General features: G+C 42.9%; 1 protein-coding gene across 1 annotated transcript in view; it reads left to right on the top strand.

Annotated features, from left to right (window-relative positions):
* Positions 1 to 25,336, top strand: part of LOC124041997 (calsyntenin-2-like) — a 168,142-nt gene that overhangs the window by 21,281 nt on the left and 121,525 nt on the right. The gene's annotated exons all lie outside the window — the stretch shown is intronic.

Below are 25,336 nucleotides of genomic sequence, written 5' to 3' on the forward strand. Positions count from 1 at the left end.
CAACCATTCGCACTTCTTTGGTCTGATTGGCCAAAGAAAGAAAAAGAGTCATAACCTGAGCTGCTGGAGAGGAGAGAGCTACCTTTAAATATCGATCCCATTGAGCAGTTGTACTAGTCCCCTTTACATTACATGGAAATGCCTTGGAAGTCTTCCATGCTGCTTGAATGTCATGTTATTATTTCATAAAAAGTGATACACTTGATGCAGAAGTTCACTGATCTAGAATCAGCTTACCCTATCCCTTACCCTTACCTTAACCATTAGGGGGATGATATGTATCTGATAACATAAGCATCTCATAACATCAGCAGGACAGGGGGCATCCTAGATGTGTGGTAAAGGGTAATTTCTACTTTAAGTGTATTTCAGGGCATACAGTGTACCAGAGGAGGCTGGTGAGGGGAGAACGGCTCATAATAATGTCTGGAATAGAGTGAATGGAGTGGTATCAAACACATGGAAACACATCCCGTTCCAACCATTACAATGAACCCGTCCCCCAATTAAGGTGCCATCAGCCACCTTTGCAGTGTACAGTATTTACATGGCATTTGTAGGTTGTGTAATCTTAAATCTGTGGTTACTTTTACCAACTTCCATTAATACATAACGTTATGATAGTCCTGCTTCATGTAAGGGGACTCGTTGAGTGTAGAGCACTGGCTTTTGCTTGAAAGTAAATCACAGCGTCACACAGGTAGGTGACAGTGACAGGCGACTTGTAATTAGACAGGGATTTTTGGCTCACAAGGAGGCTTTGCGGCAGGTACCGCTTTAAACCTCATTAAATTAAAATAACTCAAATTAATCTCCACTCTGAGAGCTGTGGAAAACTGATGTTTGGTGCCATTTTTCGACGCTTTTAGTTTATTTTTAAACCATTGCAATGGTTTGAATAATACAGTCCTAGCAAGACCATACATAAGTGGTTTTCATGTTGAAATCCAAGATGGCAACGCAGTAGGCTGGGTATATCTGTTTTTGTCTTATCCCTTGTAAATAGCCAGTCTTTTTCATATATATCTTAATCTCACATTCTATCTACGAACTAAATATACTTTCCTGCAACCCGCCTCACCCAATGTGGTACGGATCTGCTATTTTGTTCCTCATAACTGGAACTTCCATCAGGAGCTAGCCAGCTAATCAGCTACTAGTCTTTGTTAGCCACGGCTAGCGGTCATCGCCTTTTGTTCCCCCCGGCATCAGCCAGCCTTATCTCGGACAACACCTACCAGCCTTGCACAGCGCAATATCAACCCAGAGCATATCGAACTGCTTCTCTCTACCTATATCCCTGGATTCCTGCTGCTCTGGATCATTACACCGGATCATTACTCCGGATCAGCGCAGCTAGCTAGCTGAAAACGAGTGGCTATTGTTAGTTAACGCCTCTGTCCCAAAGCAAGCACCAGCTAGCCTTGAGCTAACCTCAAGCTAGGCCCATATACCAGCTAATTCCAGGGCTACAATACCTCCTTTGTCAATTGGCCTAGACCCTTTATTGTCGACACGGAGCCCCGGCGATCCATCATGACTGGACTGCCGATGTGATCGCCCGATGTGGTCTCAACAGGCTATTCTGTTACGATACGATGCCCCGGCCCGCTAGTTTTTCTGAACGCTGTGTCCCCTGCTTGACTGCAGTAGTGACTACCAATCAGCACCCTGACTTACCTATTGCTGCTCTTTTGACCCTATGAGCAATCGGCTGATGCCCCCTGGACTGTTTCAATAACACAGTACCTCATTTTGTTTACCTGTCGGCCCCAGCCTCGAACTCAGGTCCTGTATGTATCTAATTGACCCACTCTGCCCATTCATCGCCATTTACCCGTTGTTGAATTAGCTCTTCTGATCAACACCTGTGATTGCTTTATGACTCTCTCTCTAATGTCAGTATGCCTTGTCTACTGCTGTCCTGGCTAGTTTGTATTGTTTTATTTCACTGTAGAGCCCTCAGTCCTGCTCAAAATGCCTTAGATAGCTATTTCGTCCCACCCCACACACATGTGGAGTACCTCCACTGTACTCACATCCTACCATACCCTTGTCTGTACATTATGCCTTGAATCTATTCTACCATGCCCAGAAATCTGATCATTTTATTCTCTGTCCCCATCGCACTAGACGACCAGTTCTTATAGCCTTTAGCCGTACCCTTATCCTACTCATTCCCTGTTCCTCTGGTGATGTAGAGATTAACCCAGGACCTGTAGCCCCCAGTTCCACTCCTATTTCCCAGGCACTATCATTTGTTGACTTCTGTAATTTCTGTCACTTCTATCATTTGTTGACTTCTGGTTTCATGCATGTTAACATCAGAAGCCTCCTCCCTAAGTTTGCTTTATTCACTGCTTTAGCACACTCCGCCAACCCTGATATCCTAGCCATGTCTGAATCCTGGCTTAGGAAGGCCACCCAAATTCTGAAATTTCCATCCCCAAATACAACATTTTCCGCCAAGATAGAACTTCCAAAGGGGGTGGAGTTGCAATCTACTGCAGAGACAGACTGCAGAGTTCTGTCATGCTATCCTAAAAACTAGCCAGGACAGCAGTAGACAAGGCATACTGACATTAGAGAGAGTCATAAAGCAATCACACTGCTTTAGCACACTCCGCCAACCCTGATGTCCTAGCCGTGTCTGAATCCTGGCTTAGGAAGGCCACCAAAAACCCTGAAATGTTCATCCCCAACTACAACATTTTCCGCCAAGATAAAACTACCAAAGGGGGTGGAGTTGCAATCTACTGCAGAGACAGACTGCAGAGTTCTGTCATGCTATCCAGGTCTGTGCCCAATCTACTGCAGAGCCAGACTGCATAGTTCTGTCATGCTATCCAGGTCTGTACCCAATCTACTGCAGAGACAGACTTCAGAGTTCTGTCATGCTATCCAGGTCTGTGCCCAATCTACTGCAGAGACAGACTGCAGAGTTCTGTCATGCTATCCAGGTCTGTGCCCAATCTACTGCAGAGACAGACTGCAGAGTTCTGTCATGCTATCCAGGTCTGTGCCCAATCTACTGCACAGACAGACTGCAGAGTTCTGTCATGCTATCCAGGTCTGTACCCAATCTACTGCAGAGACAGACTGCAGAGTTCTGTCATGCTATCCAGGTCTGTGCCCAATCTACTGCAGAGACAGACTGCAGAGTTCTGTCATGCTATCCAGGTCTGTGCCCAATCTACTGCAGAGACAGACTGCAGAGTTCTGTCATGCTATCCAGGTCTGTACCCAATCTACTGCAGAGACAGACTGCAGAGTTCTGTCATGCTATCCAGGTCTGTACCCAATCTACTGCAGAGACAGACTGCAGAGTTCTGTCATGCTATCCAGGTCTGTGCCCAAACAGTTTGATCTTCTACTTCTAAATATCCACCTTTCCCGAAATAAGTCTCTCACTGTTGCCGCATATTACAGATCCCCCTCAGGTACAAGGGCACCCTCATAGATATCATCCTGACCAACCTGCCCTCTAAATACACATCTGCTGTCTTCAACCAGGATCTCAGCGATCACTGCCTCATTGCCTGCATCGGTAAGGGGTCCACGGTCAAATAACCACCCCTCATCACTGTCAAACGCTCCCGAAAACACTTAAGCGAGCAGGCCTTTCTTATCGACCTGGCCCGGGTATCCTGGAAGGATATTGATCTCATTCCGTCAGTAGAGGATGCCTGGTTATTCTTTAAAAGTGCTTTCCTCAACATCTTAAATAAGAATGCCCATTCAAAAAATGTAGAACCAGGAACAAATACAGCCCTTGGTTCACTCCAGACCTGAATGCCCTTGACCAGCACAAAAACATCCTGTGGCATACTGCATTAGCATCGAATAGCCCCCGCGATATGCGACTTTTCAGGGAAGTTAGGAACCAATATACACAGTCAGTCAGGCAAGCAAAGGCTAGATTTTTCAAACAGAAATTTGCATCCTGTAGCACAGGGCAAGGAGATTGAGGTTGTAACCTCATAAATATCTTGGCATTTTAAATGATGACGGCCTCTCTTTTAAATTGCATATTCAACAACAACAATTGAAGCTGAAATTGGGCATTTATTTTAGGAATAAGGCCTGTTTTTCTTTTGAAGCCAGAAGGAGGATATTATCAGCTACATTTATGCCTTTACTAGACTATGGGGATATGTTATATATGAATGCTTCCGCTCAGTGTTTGAGATCAATTGACACCCTTTACCATGGCATTTTGAGATTTATTTTAAACTGCAAAACCCTTACGCACCACTACACTTCGCATACCAGCGTTGTCTGGCCTTCTCTAGTCCCTCTAGGCTCAGTCACTGGTATCATTTTATTTACAAAGCCTTTACGCACCACTACACTTTGCATACCAGCGTTGTCTGGCCTTCTCTAGTCCCTCTAGGCTCAGTCACTGGTATCATTTTATTTACAAAACCCTTATGCACCACTACACTTTGCATACCAGCGTTGTCTGGCCTTCTCTAGTCCCTCTAGGCTCAGTCACTGGTATCATTTTATTTACAAAGCCTTTACGCACCACTACACTTTGCATACCAGCGTTGTCTGGCCTTCTCTAGTCCCTCTAGGCTCAGTCACTGGTATCATTTGATTTACTAAGCCATTTGGGGTTTACTACCTTTTTATTTGGGCATTTTTATTGTTCAGAAATGTGGTGGGTCGTCTCTTCGTTCGCTGGACTTTATCCTGCTAACTGTTCCAAATGTCCCAACTGAATTTGGTAAGAGGGCTTTTATGTACTCTGCACCATCGTCTTGGAACGCCTTACAAAATACTTTTAAACTGGAAGAACTTGTCCCGATTGGTATTTTAAAATCACTGATGAATGATATTGAGACTGATTCCCTGACCTGTCAATTATTTTAATTAGCTATTTTTGATTTTGTTATACTCTAGTGAATTCTATGGTTTTTACTAGATTTACTTGTAGTTTTTCATGTTGTTTGTCTGTAATTTTTGTAATGACTTGGTGCTGCCTTTGTTGGCCAGGACGCTCATGAAAAAGAGATTTTATATCTCAATGAGCACTTCCTGTTTAAATAAAGGTTAAATAAATAAAAATAAAAAAACTCCCAAAAGTTCTGGGGCACTGTAAAGTTCATGGAGAAGAAGAGCACCTCCTCCAGCTGCCCACTGCACTGAGACGCTCAATGTCCTAACAATATCATAACTGCCACCGATAAAAGACATTACTGTGCAGGCATATTCATCGACCTGGCCAAGGCTTTCGACTTGTCAATCATCGCCTTCTTATCGGCAGACTCAACAGCCTTGGTTTCTCAAATGACTGCCTCGCCTGGTTCACCAACTACTTCTCTGATAGAGTTCAGTGTGTAAAATCGGAGGGCCTGTTGTCCAGACCTCTGGCAGACTCTATGGCTGTGCCACAGGGCTCAACTCGGGCCAACTCTTTTCTCTGTATACATCAATGATGTCGCTTTGCTGCTGGGGATTCTTTGATCCAACTCTACGCAGACGACACCATTCTGTATACTTCTAGTCCTTCTTTGGACAGTATTAACTAACCTCCAGACAAGCTTCGATCCCATACAACTCTCCTTCCGTGGCCTTCAACTGCTCTTAAATTCAAGTAAAACTAAATGCATGCTCTTCAACCGATTGCTGCCCGCACCTGCCCGCCCGTCTAACATCACTACTCTGGACGGTTCTGACTTAGAATTTGTGGACAACTACAAATACCTAGGTGTCTGGTTAGACTGTAAACTCTCCTTCCAGACTCACATTAAGCATCTCCAATCCAAAATTAAATCTAGAATCGGATTCCTATTTCGCAACAAAGCATCCTTCACTCATGCTGCCAAACATACCCTCGTAAAACGAACTATCCTACCGATCCTTTACTTCGACGATGTCATTTACAAAATAGCCTCCAACACTTTACTCAACAAATTGGATGGAGTCTATCACAGTGACATCCGTTTTGTCAACAAAGCCCATATACTACCCACCACTGCGACCTGTATGCTCTCGTTGGCTGGCCCTCGCTTCACTCGCTTCATTTTCATCTCCAAACCCACTGGCTCCAGGTCATCTATAAGTCTTTGCTAGGTTAAACCCCGCCTTATCTCAGCTCACTGGTCACCGTAGCAGCACCCACCTGTAGCACGCGCTCCAGCAGGTATATTTCACTGATCATCCCCTAAAGCCAATTCTTCCTTTGGCCGCCTTTCCTTCCAGTTGTCTGCTGCCAATGACTGGAACTAATTGCAAAAATCACTGAAGCTGGAGACGCATGTCTCCCTCACTAACTTTAAGCATCAGATGTCAGAGCAGCTTACAGATCATTGCACCTTTACATAGCACACCTGTAAATAGTAAACTACATCATCCCCATATTGTTTTGTTTTTTTGCTCCTTTGCACCCCAGTATCTCTACTTGCACATTCATCTTCTGCACATCTATCACTCCAGTGTTTAATTGCTAAATTGTAATTATTTCGCCACTATGTCCTATTTGTTGCCTTACCTCCCTAATCTTACCTCATTTGCACACACTGTATATAGACTTTTATATTGTGTTATTGACTGTACGTTTGTTTATTCCATGTGTAACTCTGTGTTGTTGTTTGGGTCACACTGCTTTGCTTTATCTTGGCCAGCTTGCAGTTGTAAATGAGAGCTTGTTCTCAACTGGCCTACCTGGTTAAATAAAGGTCAAATAAAAAATACATCCATGACCTTTGTTGGAATTTTTTCCAGGACCCAGATTGTCTACTACTGCTTAAATGCTTTCTGTTCCAGTATTCTGGGTCTGAGACACTGGCCCTTAAAAAGCTTAGCCAAAGTTGTAAATTCCATGTCCATGACACCAATGTTTTCTCAGAAAATCTTAGGCACTTTATATCCTGACTTCTAGTATCTTCACTAATAGGGCAGAGCTGTTTTCAGAACACATTCCAACTCCTAGCAACCAACCCAAAGACCAAGCCAGTGAAATTTGAATAGTTAAGCAATGAGAGCGTAGACAAAAGACCCAACGGTTTGTGAATATTTCTCTCTGTGATTAACAATCCGCTCTGTGACTCCAGAAGGTCACTGCTGGTAAAATATCACCGGCGAGGGAAAGTGGTGTTGTGCTCTTTTTGGTGACTGGTGATATTTCTCCCTGGCTTTTCCACAAAGCCTAGCTAATGAATGAAACTCATCAAATGGCTACCAAGGAGATTTTTAAAAAACGCCTTCAGAAAAAGCACTCTGTCCTAATCTATCTTTCTCGGTTATTCTCTCTCCTCAATTCTTCCTGTCTCAGTCTTGCCCTTTCCATCTCAGTTTGCCTAGTGATCTCAGGGTGGCAGGTAGCCTAGTGGTTAAGAGTGTAGGGCTAGTAACTGAAAGGTTAGGGGTTTGAATCCCTGAACTGATGAGGTGAAAAATCTGTCTGTACCCTTGAGTAAGGCCCTTAACCCTAATTGCTCCTGTAAATCTCTCTGGATAAGAGTGTCTGTTAAATAACTCATAAGTTTAAAAAAACAAGGTATATATCCTTAACATTGTTCTCATTCCCTCTCTATCTCTCTAGGCCTAGTGGCTAGCCTCTATATATTCTCCCTCTCTCTCTTATTTTTGTTCTTTCTCTCTCTCTCATTGTCTTCCACCTTTTCTCTCATTTCCCCATTCTCTCTATCATTGTCTTCCCCCTTTTCTCTCATTTCCCCAGATTCTCTCTCTCCTGTTTCCTTCTCTTTTTTCCCATTCCCCCAGATTCTCTCTCTCCTGTTTCCTTCTCTTTTTTCATTTCCCCAGATTCTCTCTCTCCTGTTTCCTTCTCTTTTTTCCCATTCCCCAGATTCTCTCTCCTGTTTCCTTCTCTTTTCTCTCATTGCCCCAGATTCTCTCTCTCCTGTTTCCTTCTCTTTTTTCCCATTCCCCCAGATTCTCTCTCTCCTGTTTCCTTCTCTTTTTTCATATTCCCCCAGATTCTCTCTCTCCTGTTTCCTCTTTTTTCCCATTCCCCCAGATTCTCTCTCTCCTGTTTCCTTCTCTTTTTCCCATTCCCCCAGATTCTCTTCTCCTCCCATTCCCCCCCAGATTCTCTCTCTCCTGTTTCCTTCTCTTTTTTCCCATTCCCCCAGATTCTCTCTCTCCTGTTTCCTTCTCTTTTTTTCCCATTCCCCCAGATTCTCTCTCTCCTGTTTCCTCTTTTTTCCCATTCCCCCAGATTCTCTCTCTCCTGTTTCCTTCTCTTTTTTCCCATTCCCCCAGATTCTCTCTCTCCTGTTTCCTTCTCTTTTTCCCATTCCCCCAGATTCTCTCTCTCCTGTTTCCCATTCCCCCAGATTCTTTTTCCCATTCCCCCCCCAGATTCTCTCTCTCCTGTTTCCTTCTCTTTTTTCCCATTCCCCCAGATTCTCTCTCTCCTGTTTCCTTCTCTTTTTCCCATTTCCCCAGATTCTCTCTCTCCTGTTTCCTTCTTTTTCCCATTCCCCCAGATTCTCTCTCTCCTGTTTCCTTCTCTTTTTCCCATTCCCCCAGATTCTCTCTCTCCTGTTTCCTTCCTGTTTCCTTTTTTTCCCATTCCCCCAGATTCTCTCTCCATTCCCCCAGATTCTCTCTCTCCTGTTTCCTTCTCTTTTTTCCCATTCCCCAGATTCTCTCTCTCCTGTTTCCTTCTCTTTTTCCCATTCCCCCAGATTCTCTCTCTCCTGTTTCCTTCTCTTTTTCCCATTCCCCCAGATTCTCTCTCTCCTGTTTCCTTCTCTTTTTTCCCATTCCCCCAGATTCTCTCTCTCCTGTTTCCTTCTCTTTTTTCCCATTCCCCCAGATTCTCTCTCTCCTGTTTCCTTCTCTTTTTTCCCATTCCCCCAGATTCTCTCTCTCCTGTTTCCTTCTCTTTTTTCCCATTCCCCCAGATTCTCTCTCTCCTGTTTCCTTCTCTTTTTCCCATTCCCCCAGATTCTCTCTCTCCTGTTTCCTCTGTTTCCCATTCTTCTTTTTTCCCATTCCCCCAGATTCTCTCTCTCCTGTTTCCTTCTCTTTTTCCCATTCCCCCAGATTCTCTCTCTCCTGTTTCCTTCTCTTTTTCCCATTCCCCCAGATTCTCTCTCTCCTGTTTCCTTCTCTTTTTTCCCATTCCCCCAGATTCTCTCTCTCCTGTTTCCTTCTCTTTTTCCCATTCCCCCAGATTCTCTCTCTCCTGTTTCCTTCTCTTTTTCCCATTCCCCCAGATTCTCTCTCTCCCTGTTTCCTTCTCTTTTTTCCCATTCCCCCAGATTCTCTCTCTCCTGTTTCCTTCTCTTTTTCCCATTCCCCCAGATTCTCTCTCTCCTGTTTCCTTCTCTTTTTTCCCATTCCCCCAGATTCTCTCTCTCCTGTTTCCTTCTCTTTTTCCCATTCCCCCAGATTCTCTCTCTCCTGTTTCCTTCTCTTTTTTTTCCCATTCCCCCCCCAGATTCTCTCTCTCCTGTTTCCTTCTCTTTTTCCCATTCCCCCAGATTCTCTCTCTCCTGTTTCCTTCTCTTTTTTCCCATTCCCCCAGATTCTCTCTCCTTCTCTTTTTTTCTGTTTCCTTCTCTTTTTTCCTTCCTTTTTCCCATTCCCCCAGATTCTCTCTCTCCTGTTTCCTTCTCTTTTTCCCATTCCCCCAGATTCTCTCTCTCCTGTTTCCTTCTCTTTTTTCCCATTCCCCCAGATTCTCTCTCTCCTGTTTCCTTCTCTTTTTCCCATTCCCCCAGATTCTCTCTCTCCTGTTTCCTTCTCTTTTTCCCATTCCCCCAGATTCTCTCTCTCCTGTTTCCTTCTCTTTTTTCCCATTCCCCCAGATTCTCTCTCCTGTTTCCTTCTCTTTTTTCCATTCCCCCAGATTCTCTCTCTCCTGTTTCCTTCTCTTTTTCCCATTCCCCCAGATTCTCTCTCTCCTGTTTCCTTCTCTTTTTCCCATTCCCCCAGATTCTCTCTCTCCTGTTTCCTTCTCTTTTTCCCATTCCCCCAGATTCTCTCTCTCCTGTTTCCTTCTCTTTTTTCCCATTCCCCCAGATTCTCTCTCTCTGTTTCCTTCTCTTTTTTTCCCATTCCCCCAGATTCTCTCTCTCCTGTTTCCTTCTCTTTTTCCCATTCCCCCAGATTCTCTCTCTCCTGTTTCCTTCTCTTTTTCCCATTCCCCCAGATTCTCTCTCTCCTGTTTCCTTCTCTTTTTCCCATTCCCCCAGATTCTCTCTCTCCTGTTTCCCATTCCCCCAGATTCTCTCTCTCCTGTTTCTCTTTTTCCCATTCCCCAGATTCTCTCTCTCCTGTTTCCTTCTCTTTTTTCCCATTCCCCCAGATTCTCTCTCTCCTGTTTCCTTCTTTTTTTTTCCCATTCCCCCAGATTCTCTCCTCCTGTTTCCTTCTCTTTTTCCCATTCCCCCAGATTCTCTCTCTCCTGTTTCCTTCTTTTTTTCCCATTTTCTCTCTCCCTGTTTCCTTCTCTTTTTCCCATTCCCCCAGATTCTCTCTCTCCTGTTTCCTTCTCTTTTTCCCATTCCCCCAGATTCTCTCTCTCCTGTTTCCTTCTTTTTTCCCATTCCCCCAGATTCTCTCTCTCCTGTTTCCTTCTCTTTTTCCCATTCCCCAGATTCTCTCTCTCCTGTTTCCTTCTCTTTTTCCCATTCCCCCAGATTCTCTCTCTCCTGTTTCCTTCTCTTTTTTCCCATTCCCCCAGATTCTCTCTCTCCTGTTTCCTTCTCTTTTTTCCCATTCCCCAGATTCTCTCTCTCCTGTTTCCTTCTCTTTTTTCCCATTCCCCAGATTCTCTCTCTCCTGTTTCCTTCTCTTTTTCCCATTCCCCCAGATTCTCTCTCTCCTGTTTCCTTCTCTTTTTCCCATTCCCCCAGATTCTCTCTCTCCTGTTTCCTTCTTTTTTTCCCATTCCCCCAGATTCTCTCTCTCCTGTTTCCTTTCTTTTTCCCATTCCCCCAGATTCTCTCTCTCCTGTTTCCTTCTCTTTTTTCCCATTCCCCCAGATTCTCTCTCTCCTGTTTCCTTCTCTTTTTCCCATTCCCCCAGATTCTCTCTCTCCTGTTTCCTTCTCTTTTTCCCATTCCCCCAGATTCTCTCTCTCCTGTTTCCTTCTCTTTTTCCCATTCCCCCAGATTCTCTCTCTCCTGTTTCCTTCTCTTTTTCCCATTCCCCCAGATTCTCTCTCTCCTGTTTCCTTCTCTTTTTTCCCATTCCCCCAGATTCTCTCTCTCCTGTTTCCTTCTCTTTTTCCCATTCCCCCAGATTTTTCCCATTCCCCCAGATTCTCTCTCTCCTGTTTCCTTCTCTTTTTTCCCATTCCCCCAGATTCTCTCTCTCCTGTTTCCTTCTCTTTTTCCCATTCCCCCAGATTCTCTCTCTCCTGTTTCCTTCTCTTTTTTTCCCATTCCCCCAGATTCTCTCTCTCCTGTTTCCTTCTCTTTTTCCCATTCCCCCAGATTCTCTCTCTCCTGTTTCCTTCTCTTTTTCCCATTCCCCCAGATTCTCTCTCTCCTGTTTCCTTCTCTTTTTCCCATTCCCCCAGATTCTCTCTCTCCTGTTTCCTTCTCTTTTTCCCATTCCCCCAGATTCTCTCTCTCCTGTTTCCTTCTCTTTTTTCCCATTCCCCCAGATTCTCTCTCTCCTGTTTCCTTCTCTTTTTCCCATTCCCCCAGATTCTCTCTCTCCTGTTTCCTTCTCTTTTTCCCATTCCCCCAGATTCTCTCTCTCCTGTTTCCTTTTTTTCCCATTCTCTTTCCTGTTTCCTCCCATTCCCCCAGATTCTCTCTCTCCTGTTTCCTTCTCTTTTTTCCCATTCCCCCAGATTCTCTCTCTCCTGTTTCCTTCTCTTTTTTCCCATTCCCCCAGATTCTCTCTCTCCTGTTTCCTTCTCTTTTTCCCATTCCCCCAGATTCTCTCTCTCCTGTTTCCTTCTCTTTTTCCCATTCCCCCAGATTCTCTCTCTCCTGTTTCCTGTTTCCTTCTGTTTCCTTTTTTTTCCCATTTCCCATTCCCCCAGATTCTCTCTCTCCTGTTTCCTTCTCTTTTTCCCATTCCCCCAGATTCTCTCTCTCCTGTTTCCTTCTCTTTTTCCCATTCCCCCAGATTCTCTCTCTCCTGTTTCCTTCTCTTTTCCCATTCCCCCAGATTCTCTCTCTCCTGTTTCCTTCTCTTTTTTTCCCATTCCCCCAGATTCTCTCTCTCCTGTTTCCTTCTCTTTTTCCCATTCCCCCAGATTCTCTCTCTCCTGTTTCCTTCTTTTTTTCCCATTCCCCCAGATTCTCTCTCTCCTGTTTCCTTCTTTTTTTCCCATTCCCCCAGATTCTCTCTCTCCTGTTTCCTTCTCTTTTTCCCATTCCCCCAGATTCTCTCTCTCCTGTTTCCTTCTCTTTTTCCCATTCCCCCAGATTCTCTCTCTCCTGTTTCCTTCTCTTTTTTCCCATTCCCCCAGATTCTCTCTCTCCTGTTTCCTTCTCTTTTTCCCATTCCCCCAGATTCTCTCTCTCCTGTTTCCTTCTCTTTTTTCCCATTCCCCCAGATTCTCTCTCTCCTGTTTCCTCTTTTTTCCCATTCCCCCAGATTCTCTCTCTCCTGTTTCCTTCTCTTTTTTTCCCATTCCCCCAGATTCTCTCTCTCCTGTTTCCTTCTCTTTTTTTCCCATTCCCCCAGATTCTCTCTCTCCTGTTTCCTTCTCTTTTTTCCCATTCCCCCAGATTCTCTCTCTCCTGTTTCCTTCTCTTTTTTCCCATTCCCCCAGATTCTCTCTCTCCTGTTTCCTTCTCTTTTTTCCCATTCCCCCAGATTCTCTCTCTCCTGTTTCCTTCTCTTTTTCCCATTCCCCCAGATTCTCTCTCCTGTTTCCTTCTCTTTTTTCCCATTCCCCCAGATTCTCTCTCTCCTGTTTCCTTCTCTTTTTTCCCATTCCCCAGATTCTCTCTCTCCTGTTTCCTTCTCTTTTTTTCCCATTCCCCCAGATTCTCTCTCTCCTGTTTCCTCTCTCTTTTTCCCATTCCCCCAGATTCTCTCTCCTGTTTCCTTCTCTTTTTCCCATTCCCCAGATTCTCTCTCTCTGTTTCCTTCTCTTTTTCCCCAGATTCTCTCTCTTTTTTTTTTCCCATTCCCCCAGATTCTCTCTCTCCTGTTTCCTTCTCTTTTTCCCATTCCCCAGATTCTCTCTCTCCTGTTTCCTTCTCTTTTTTCCCATTCCCCCAGATTCTCTCTCCTGTTTCCTTCTTTTTTCCCATTCCCCCAGATTCTCTCTCTCCTGTTTCCTTCTCTTTTTTTCCCATTCCCCCAGATTCTCTCTCTCCTGTTTCCTTCTCTTTTTTCCCATTCCCCCAGATTCTCTCTCTCCTGTTTCCTTCTCTTTTTTTCCCATTCCCCCAGATTCTCTCTCTCCTGTTTCCTGACTCATTTTTCCCATTCCCCCAGATTCTCTCTCTCCTGTTTCCTTCTCTTTTTTTCCCATTCCCCCAGATTCTCTCTCTCCTGTTTCCTTCCTTTTTTCCCATTCCCCCAGATTCTCTCTCTCCTGTTTCCTTCTCTTTATTCCCATTCCCCCAGATTCTCTCTCTCCTGTTTCCTTCTCTTTTTCCCATTCCCCCAGATTCTCTCTCTCCTGTTTCCTTCTTTTTTCCCATTCCCCAGATTCTCTCTCTCCTGTTTCCTTCTCTTTTCCCATCCCCCAGATTCTCCTCTTTTTTTTCCCATTCCCCCAGATTCTCTCTCTCCTGTTTCCTTCTCTTTTTCCCATTCCCCCAGATTCTCTCTCTCCTGTTTCCTTCTCTTTTTATTCCCCCAGATTCTCTCTCTCCTGTTTCCTTCTCTTTTTCCCATTCCCCCAGATTCTCTCTCTCCTGTTTCCTTGTCTTTTTTCCCATTCCCCCAGATTCTCTCTCTCCTGTTTCCTTCTCTTTTTCCCATTCCCCAGATTCTCTCTCCTGTTTCCTTCTCTTTTTCCCATTCCCCCAGATTCTCTCTCTCCATGTTTCCTTCTCTTTTTTCCCATTCCCCCAGATTCTTCTCTCCTGTTTCCTTCTCTTTTTTCCCATTCCCCCAGATTCTCTCTCTCCTGTTTCCTTCTCTTTTTTCCCATTCCCCCAGATTCTCTCTCTCCTGTTTCCTTCTCTTTTTCCCATTCCCCAGATTCACTTTCTCCTGTTTCCTTCTCTTTTTCCCATTCCCCCAGATTCTCAGGTGATCTCTCTCCTGTTTCCTTCTCTTTTTCCCATTCCCCCAGATTCACTCTCTCCTGTTTCCTTCCCTTTTTTCCCATTCCCCCAGATTCTCTCTCTCCTGTTTCCTTCTCTTTTTTCCCATTCCCCCAGATTCTCTCTCTGCATACCAGGCATGCTCTCTCCTTTCTTTCTTTCTTTCTTTCTTTCTTTCTGCCTTCTTTCTTTCTGCCTTCTTTCTTTCTGCCTTCTTTCTTTCTTTCTTTCTTTCTTTCTTTCTTTCTTTCTTTCTTTCTTTCTTTCTTTCTCCAACCCCACCAGCCAGACAGCCCATGCAGCAGGCAGTGACTTATGCAGCGTTGCTCTATCCTGGTTTTGTTTCCGTGGAGAAAGGAGTGGGCTGTCTTTCTGGCACCACATTAATTGCTCTGTGGGAACATGGACGCAGATTGTTAAGTGCATTGCCTATTTCTCTCTCCCCTCCCTCCATTCCTCCCTCCTCCTTCCCCCGCTCTATGCTTCTCGCACAGCCGCTCTGCTTTGATGTAAAAGAACGATGATGAGCCTGAAGTCGATGATATATGCGGAGACAGGAAGGCGAGGTGGTGAATGCTTATTTGGGGGAGCTGAGCCCTGCAGAGAGGAGGAGCGTGGGTCTTGTAGTGTGACAGCGGGCTGGACTGGGGGGACTGCAGGAAGAAGAGGCAGTGTCCTCATCGTCCATTCATCTCTCCTACAGGATGATGCACAATGAGCAAGATAGAGAGACAGAGTGAGAGACAGAGTGAGAGAAAGAAACTAATGACAAAGAAATGAGAAAGAAATAGTCATTAGTGAGTGAAAGTGAAGAATGGCATGAGAAAGAGAAACTTTTCTCGTTAACATAAAATAACTGTGATCCTGACTGTGGTTGTGTATTTGGTGATTCCCACTCACAGTTACACTTCCGCAAAGTTTGTCACATGCACACTGTTCCAGACTAGAGAAATTACATTTCAACCACAACTAATTATGAACTATAATAAGGCAAAATGTACTGGGTGGAAATGTATTAGTTTGACATTTTTGGGGTGACATTTTGGCACTGCAGATAAGTGCTACTGATTTCAAACCACACCATTTTCTGCTTGGCACTTACACTGTTTGTACCAAGTGTTTGTCATGCAACAGATTGTGTATCATATCGCCACACAGTTTTATTTACAAACACCTTCTCATGGATGTTGTACAATCTTTATCAAAATGTTTATACGCTGTTTATGTTAAAAGGGTTCCAAATGTGTTCTTCGGCTGTCTCCAGAGAGGAACCCTGTTGGGTTCCATGTAGATCCCTCTGTAGAAAGCGTTTCACATGGAACCTATAACCTATAACCAAAAGGGTTCTACCTCCTATTGGGACAGCCGAAGAACCCTTTTAGGTTCTAGATAGAAACTTTTTTTCTAAGAGTGTAGGGGCGGTTTCCCAGACACAGGTAAAGCCTAATCCTTGACTAAAAAGCACTTTCATGCTCATCATTTAAGGTGGAGGACGTTAATGTTTTCGTAACACATAACATGTTTCACTGTAAAGTGTGTACACTGATTAGAGGTGTTGGAGGAATTTGTTCCATGATGGTAAATTAAACTCATAGGACATGGCACACACACATACACACACACACACACGCACACCACATGTGCACACACACTGGACAGCTACAATAAATGTCCGGTGGGGAATCTATAGATTTCCAAACTTTACACACATACCGTAACACATAAATCAAACAGATGCTGAGACTGATGCTTGTGTTCGGTGTCAATCCTTTCTAAGGATTTTTTGAACGATCGTATAATAATCCTGACTAATGATCAGGATAATGAGGATTACGTGGGCAGTAACAGGCAATACAACCACAGCAGAACATTTTATAACAACTAATGAATTGTCTCATAAATGCGTGGAGATTGAATGAACATTGGACATCTGGATTGGACGTCTGTACATCCACTTGGATCTGGTTTATCATCTCCCTGCTGTTGAATGATCAGTGATTTGCTCCTTGTGGTCGACCGGCTGGCTAATTACTCTGACTTCTTTGGTAAACTGGTGTGATTGAACCTCTGGACACTTCAAATGGCTCTTTCACTTCCCCATGGGTTATATTTGATTTATCCTTTATTTAGTGTGGTTGCATGCCTTTCAGAGGGGTTGGGTTAAATGCGGAAGACACATTTATGTCACGCCTGCACCTGCTCCCCCTCCCTGGCGCTAGAAGATGCCAGGCTTCCCAGCATTACGCACTCCTGCCACCATCATTACGCACACCTGCCTCCCCCCGTCACACGCATCAATCACCTCTGTTCTTACCTCCCCTATATCTGTCTGTTCCCAAGCGCTGTTCCCTGTTTCAGGATTAATGTTTGTTTGTCTTTGCATACCCGGTTATGACGCCGACTCTGTCCTATTTGATGTCTGTTCCATATTATTATTCCATATTGTGTGTGTGTGTGTGTGTGTGTGTGTGTGTGTGTGTGTGTGTGTGTGTGTGTGTGTGTGTGTGTGTGTGTGTGTGTGTGTGTGTGTGTGTGTGTGTGTGTGTGTGTGTGTGTGTGTGTGTGTGTGTGTGTGTGTGTGTGTGTGTGTGTGTGTGTGTGTGTGCGTGTGTGTGTGTGTGTCGTGATATCAACATCCTCTACAGTATATAGTGTTACTATTATAACGGTAATTTACATACAGTATGTACTTAATTCACAACGATTTTTCTATTTCCATTCTCCTCGACTGTCAATGCATAATCTGAATAATTACAGGAGAATGCATTTACCTCGGGGTGATGATACAGAGGTGATAATTGAAACCTGATGAGTGCTCTTTCTGTGCTGAAGGTGACAATGTGCTGACAGCCAGCAAATGTGTTACTTCTGGTTTAAATGGTGAGCAGTACAAGTGCATCCCCACAAAAAATCAAATCAAATTTATTTATATAGTTTAAATGATATCTCAAAGTGAGCAGTACCCCAAACAGCAAACAATGAGGCGTTGTCTGGACATGCTTATAGGATTTCTATCATACTACAGAGAGAACGAGGGGGAGAGAGAGGATGAAACAACAGAGGAAATTAAACAGAGAGAATGAGAGAGAGGGAAAATGAGATAAAGGAGGAAAGAGAGAGACAGAGACAAATCATAACCACCCATACAGAAAGTATTCATACTGTACTCTGAACTTATTCCAAATTTACAGACTGAATTCAAAAATGATTAAATATATATATTTTTTATCTCACTCATCTACACACAATACCCCACAATGACATTAGCAAATGTATTGAAAATTAAACACATAAATATCTCATTTACATAAGTATTCACACCACTGAGTCAATACAGTACAGCTGTGAGTCTTTCTAGGTAAGTCTCTAAGAGCTTTTCACACCTGGATTGTGCAAGTTTTGCACATTATTCTTTAAACAATTCTTCGTGCTCTGTCAAGTTGATTGCAGATAATTGCCAGACAGACATTTTAATGTCTTGCCAGAGATCTCCAAGCAGATTTAAGTCAAAACTGTAACTCAGCCACTCAGGAACATTCAATGTCTTCTTGGTAAGCAACTCTAGTGTATATTTGTCCTTGTGTTTTAGGTTATTGTCCTGCTGAGAGGTGAATTTGTCTCCCAGTTTCTGTTAGAAAGCAAGCTGATCCAGGTTTTCCTCTAGGATTTTGCCTGTGCTTAGCCCCATCCTGTTGCTTTTTTATCCTGAAAAACTCCCCAGTCCTTAGTTTTCTGCACTGAAAGTAAAGGGGCTGAATAATTTTGCACGCCCAATTTTTCAGTTTTTGATTTGTTAAAAAAGTTTGAAATATCCAATAAATGTCATTCCACTTCATGATTGTGTCCCACTTGTTGTTGATTCTTCACAAAAAAAATACAGTTTTATATCTTTATGTTTGAAGCCTGAAATGTGGCAAAAGGTCGCAAGGTTCAAGGGGGCCGAATACTTTCGCAAGGCACTGTACATATGGGGGACAGCTGAAGAACCATTTTTGGTGTAGCGATTTCAAGACTCACTATGAGCATTCATAAGAGGACAATTGCTGGAATTCAGTTTTCTGTAGAGCTTTAAAGTACAAAAAGGAAACAAACATGCATTTAATAAAGTTGTGTTTTAAACGTATAGCTAATACATAATACATTAAACCTGCGTGAACAGTACATAGAAAGTGTTAGATACCATTACTTCTCTTAAGAAGATAGCATAATGAGTGGACTACTGTTGACTGGAGTGGGTCAACTACCTGTTGGTTGTGCTAAAAAAATGAATTTATAAAGGAATAGATAGGCTGTAAATGGAACAACCTACACAAAACATGACTCGATTGTTTTCATTGGGTGAACTAGGCTTTTTACATTGCCCAGTAGTATCTCAAGAAGAGGGCTTCAGAGAACATCGTTACTTACCACTACCAGGGTTCAATATGAGCATTTCATAGGACTTCTATTGACATCTTATTCCTTATGAAGTGAATGGTGAATGGGCTCTCTACACTGACATACAGTATTGATATCTCCATACCGCCTCTGGATAGTTGATTCACAGCTTCTACTACAGAGGTTTTCTGGGTAGTATCCTCAACAGGGGACACTCCACCTTGAATTATTCACACCCCTTCTTTATGAGAGTTTTTCTCCACCTCTTTCAATTTTTACAGTCCTTTTTTAAAGAGAGATTGAGTGTGCAATGAGTTCTTCTGAGGCAATGTAGCAGAAATATAAGGAGTAAACCCAGGGTATTTATCTGAGGTTATGTATTAATGGCTTTGGAGCTTGATCCTAACTTTGACCCTAAGTCTAAGTCTTGGTTGTCATTGGTTCCTCTGGGACCGTTCTACCGCCATGCTCATAGCTGTAAGGTTTTTTGCTGTTGTAATACTGCATCTGTATAGGCCTATTGACACTTAATGTGTACCAAATATGTATTTGCTCAACAAAGCAGGTACAGTGGTGACTTCAAACAGAGTACCAGATTTCTGCAGTGATTGTAACTCCCACAACTGAATATGCGATCTTACAAATAGGTGACATATAGACATAAACCACTGCATAGACGTTTCATTTTGATATTGTTTCAGACTGTAGCAACATTTTCAATCCTATTCTCCCATTGTCCCTGTTAATAATACCAACCCGTGTATATCTCGCCTAGGAAGTCAAAACAAGCAAATTGACAGGGTCGGCTCCTATAAGTATCTCGGGATTTGGTTAGATGAAAAGTTTAATTTTAAACAGCACGTTGATAACTTGACCAATAAACTGTTGAAATGGTTGAAATTGGGTTTCTATTTCAGGAACAAATCTTGCTTTTCAATGTTAGTCAGAGAATATCTTGTTCAGTGCTGGATTATGGTGATATTGTCTATATGCAGGCCTCAGCAAATACCTTAAACTCTAGACACAGTGTATCATGGTGCTTTAAGATGTACCAACGCTAGATCACTGACCCATCACTGATCTGTATGCTGTGGTGCAATGGACCTGTCTCTCCACCAGGAGGCTAAAGCACTGGTACACTTTTGTGTACAAAGCATACACAACTCCCTTTGTATCTCTGTTCCTTACTGACCAGATCAGTCACTCAATATAGTCTTCGTTCACAGTTGCTGCTGTCCTTGTCTGTTCCTAAGGCTAGAACTGAGATGGGGAAACAATATTTTTCCCGTAATGCCCCTGGAACATGTTTCAGAAGGTTTTAAATTAGGGGAGTTAGTGTCCTTGTCTGTTTTTAAGACTCTGATTGACCACACTGTTTGTGACAACTGCAGATGCTTCTAATCTTCAATTGTATCTTTAACTTGTGACACTTTGTAATTTGTGTGTATTCTGTGTTTTCTATAACATTTTATGGACACGCTGCTATTTCCCTGTTTTGCCTTCTTGCCAGGTCGCCCTCGCAAAATAGGTTTTTAACCTCAATGGGTTTTGCCTGGTTAAATAAAGGTTCAATAAAAATAAATAAAAGGGTCGATTATAATCATAAAATCTAATTCCCAAGATCTAAATGCTATGTCAAATTCTGCCTTTAAAGACATGAGTCTTTGAAAGTAATTAATCAGAGCTGGTTGTAATAGTATATCAAAGGCTAGAGGATTAGAACTAATGAGATTGGAGCCTCCTGTGTTTCTCAGAGAGGCTCAGGGTTCAAAGCCTAGCTGGATAAAAGACCAGTCGGATACCTGGAGGTACTGCAATCTGCTTTTGTACGGGGTGATATCATCGTTAGCAAGGCTTGCATCATTGTCTCCCCAACTGGCGGGATTCTGGCATTATTTACCAGACACAGACAGTATAGCCTTCATTTGTACATAAAGAGTCCAATAAGAAGAATATCTACCTAGTCCGTATGGTCTGACCCATAATTCACGGTCAAATAATTGAATGACTATTGTCAGTTTTGAAAGAGCCAATTCATAGAGGCACTGTGGTAACCTTGCAGAGTTAGAATTACAAGTTGAACAGAAGGATTGTGTTCATGCAGTAGCCTATACATACTGTTTCAAGGTGCATGATTCTGTGCACACTGCAGTTTTTTGTTGTAAAGGTGTGTACGGGAATGTGCGTGTGCAGCATGCGTTCTGTGTGTCCCTTTGTCCGAGTATGTGTTTCCAGTGTAAGTGGTGAGGATTTGTCACAAGGACATGGCTTGCTCAGGTTCTCACTGACCATAATGGATTGCATTTGGCCCTTGTAGCGTTTTTTCCCCAGGTCTCAATGTGCTTTACAATGTGGGGGCAACTAGCTTCATATACCATTGATGCATCACCCCGGTAGGTTACTCCTGGCTGAATCTAATGGAGTTCTAAATTCAGTTCTGTGATTCCCCCCTAATGGTTCAAGTGGAACTGAGTGTTTTAACTACTTTGCATGTATGAAACAACCAGACAATCATAATATTAGTCAAAATATGAAATTCCTACTTTATGCTTAAAAAATGTGGTTATATTTGACAAAAACCTCCAAGATGTACAGTAAGACATTGTTGGGAGAATAGATAGATGCAGTTCAGTGCATGATGTAATTTACCAATACATTTCCTGGTAGTCCAAACAATAGGTTATAAATCACAGATGGCCTGGTACCTTGCTTTCTGTCTCCACCCATTCGCACTGTTTCACTTTCAATGACTCAATATTTTGAACGAAAACGGAACAACTGTAACTAAGGCTGGGAATGCCAATGCAATCAAACTAGCAAGGGCAATGATCACAAGTCAGTCATAACATGGCTAATAGGCTAGCCTATGTGTCAATCACAAAGCCCGCAGGCCGAATCGGACACACAAGCGAGTCAACAGTTGAGTCATCTACTTTATGAAATGCGCTCTCATAAGTGAATTCAACTTAAGTTGCGCTGCTTTCATTTATCCCGTTTATAGCGTGCAGCGGAGGGAAATTGTACAGACTAAAATGTTGCAGTCTGGCTTCTGTTTTTAAAGCTTGACAATGAATAACCAAAAAACTAAACCTGCAACAAAACACCATGCAAAGAAGAAACATGTAGCAGTAGCCTAGCCAGCGACTCAACTATTGAGTGCACCCAACAGCAACGCTGCATTCATGCAGTGAAAACCAATAGCTAAGTGTTTTGTTATTTGGAGTTATTAAATACTTTTTGATTATGGTCGTAACATATTATGCACATGTGCAAGCATAGAAGCAAAGGCTGGACAAATAGTATTTCTCTCTTCTTTTGTTTTAACATGTAAAAATGCTATATACAGCATCTTATGTAGATATGTGTACGTTATAAAGGGCGATATTTTTTCAATTGAAACAATGGCCTGTTTAGGTTGGCCTGTTTTAGCACTTTTTCTTTTAAAAATCAAATAGGCTGTTTTTTCACAGCTCGTGCACTGATTGAGTTTGACACCCCTTGGCTGAGCGCATCTATTTATGTAGCTTGCAATTTATTTAGCAAGCTGAAAACACAGAGCCTAACATTAGCTATCTAGCTGCTGGAAAGATGTCATGTCATTGGAGTTGGTGAGTGATCGACCTTTTCCCCTCATTGTTATTCAGTGGCCACAGCTAGAGATGCCGGTGTCATTTGGTTAGCTAGCAAGAAATGTGAATTTCATTGCTATGCTGAACTTGACTGACTTATCCACAGTTAGCATATCTCTTTGTTGTCAATCAAATAATATAATATATGCCATTTAGCAGACGCTTTTATCCAAAGCGACTTACAGTCATGTGTGCATACATTCTACGTATGGGTGGTCCCGGGGATCGAACCCACTACCCTGGCGTTACAAGCGCCATGCTCTACCAACTGAGCTACAGAAGGATGTATTTGACAGGTAGCCACGTTTTGTAGCTTGGGACAAGCATGCATTGGCAGGCAATCTTCAGAAAGACAAGCAGGCGACTATTCCACATCATTTATCAGTGCATTGTTGATGGCCAACTAACTGAAAATGTTTGAGAGGGTTTATCTAGTGTTCCCTCGTTAGATTTGAGCTTATCTCGCTCTGGCTAGCAATAGTTGTTGATCTTGTTGTTGTGCATAACTGAGGGAGAGTGACTACCTTTTCATGGTTGGTCAATAGGACTGTGAAGTACCCAAATGTAAGAGGCCTCCCGTGATAGACATATTTTCAGAAAGTTAAATCAATTTAAAATATTGCCTCCCTTTGCCTAGATGACAGCTTTGCACACTCATGGCATGTTCTCAACCAGCTTCATGAGGTAGTCACCTGGAATGCATTTCAATTAACATGTGTGCCTTGTAAAAGTTAATTTGTGGAATTTCTTTCCTTCTTAATGCATTTGAGACAATCAGTTGTGTTGTGACAAGGTAGGGGTGGTATACAGAAGATGGCTCTATTTGGTAAAAGACCAAGTCAATATTATGGCAAGAACAGCTGAAATCAGCAAAGAGAAACGGGTTAATAAAAATAAATAAAAACAAACAAATAAATAAAAAACGCTGTCAGTTCCACTTTAGGGTTAGGTTTGATGGAGGGTTAGCTGATCCCAGATCTGGGAACTTCTCCTCATAGCATGTTGTATAGCAGTCATTTTTATTTAAATGCTTCCCATTCATTGCACTCTAGGACTATCATATGGGATACCATGGGGAATCATGGGGTAGGAGTTTCCCGTAGTTAGCTAGCACGCTTTTGTTGTTTTGCGCAGCCCTCCTAAGCCTCAGTTAGATTGTACTTTGAGGGCATTGAACCAGATAACCAGGTCTGTCTAGTTCAACTTGACCTACCGTCGCTTCGTTCTTCTTGTTAGTTGGTAAGTTAGCTAGATAAGGAGTGGAATGTCTAAAACCACCATATCAATAAGCAGAGAATAAGGCTAAAGTTATCTGAATTTGGATGAATGACTTACAGTATCATGACATGTTATCAACATTAGCCTGTACCCAGTGGAGGTTGCTGAGGGGAGGAAGGCTCACAATAATGTCTGGAATGGAGCAAATGGAATGACATTAAACACATGGAAAACATGTGTTTGGTCTATTTGATACCATTCCACTCCAGTCATTACCACGGGCCCGTCCTCCCCAATTAAGGTGCCACCAACCTCTTGTGCCTGTACCGTTGGTAGTGCTCAGAGTCCAGCTAATATCCAGTATAATCAGAAATCTATATAAGAGGAAACAAAGTAATTGCATCCTAGTAATGCCTCGCTGCAGTTCTGTCATCACAACCGCATCAGGTCAATTGCAGTGTCACAGACCTTGTGAGTTTCATAATGATTTTAAGGTGGGACTCAGCTCGACCTTTTCCTTTTCCCTCCTCCTTTCTTGGCAAGTTTTCGCCTGTTTGGCGATTTTCAATTCGATTTTTATGTCTACCACTGTTGAGTTGGGGCCAGCTAAGGTGTGGTAGGGCAGGGGAGTGTGTACTTAAGTGTTTACGTGTGAGTGTGCTTATTTTTGTCCCTGCTTTTTGTATGGGTGCGCATGTGAATGAATGTGCGCACAGTATGTGTGTATGCTTGATTCGTCTCCTGATAAGGTTATCTGCCCCTCGGGCAGGCTCTTAAAAAGACTATATACAATCAGCAGAACCACCCAACACCTACATATGTGAAAATGGCACATTTCTATGTTTTGTGGGGAAAAAAGATGAGAGGAAGATAAGTGTTTCCAACGACATCATCAGTGTGCATCATGTGATTTTAACCAATTATGAGGAGGCACTGCCTACTAATTGGTTGATGTCATTGGAAACATAGATCTTCCTCTATCTTTTTATTACAAAACACAAAAACTTAACATTTTAACATATGTTGACAGAGAGACCCAGACCGGCATATTGCAATATTTAAAAATACAATTGTTGGAAAATTGTTAGGAAAACAAATGGCTATTGCTGTGCAGAAAAGACAATGAAAATGCTCCAATCTGTATTTTAGTTATCAAAATGCTCAAGTGAATTTGGCTTTTGAAGTAGCGCTGATGCTCAGTGAATGGCTGTGTATAGCTCAGGAGATTGTCCGCAGCGGAGATGGAGCAGTGACACAAAACACTATCTCGTCATTGATTTGCCATCATCGGTGATGAATAATGGATTGCCCGGCATAGCCAGTGGTCGCCATTGCAGGTATCGTAATATGGAAGAGAGGACAGAAAGCAGTGATACCTGGCATACCTTTACCCTTCCTGTTAGTTTGGGAATGCGTTACCAGCACGGTGAACATGTGAGTGTCCCTCATTAAATCTGAAAATTGTGAGATCATGCAATGATTAAAGACAAATGAATATGAAGTGTATTCCCCAACTGTAAAAAACTAGTAGAAAGCCACTAATAAAATCATTGTATCCAAAACACCCTTCCCTTAGCGTGAAACCATTTTTTGCATAGAGTGAGGGTGATAGGTAACCTTTGTCATTGCCTGAAGATTGCCCTTTTGAAGCCCATGAGGCAGAAAGAACTGTCATCTTTGTGTATGAGGATATTCTACCTATGCAAAATAGCTAATGGACCACGAGTTGACAGAATCCTGATCATATAGCAGTACTGCAAGACCTCAGGTAAGTTTCACAATCTCAGAATGAATAAATTGTAACATCTTAGCAGCAGAGCCTCAGAGTGAAGACTGGATCAATTGAGAAGCTGTAGCAGCGCCGATGCAGAATTGGGCAAAGTAGCGCAGCGCTAGCCCTCAGCGCCGATGCAGAATTGGGCAAAGTAGCTCAGCGCTAGC

The sequence above is a fragment of the Oncorhynchus gorbuscha genome, linkage group LG08 (assembly GCF_021184085.1).
Source record: "Oncorhynchus gorbuscha isolate QuinsamMale2020 ecotype Even-year linkage group LG08, OgorEven_v1.0, whole genome shotgun sequence".
NCBI classification, from domain to species: domain Eukaryota; kingdom Metazoa; phylum Chordata; class Actinopteri; order Salmoniformes; family Salmonidae; genus Oncorhynchus; species Oncorhynchus gorbuscha.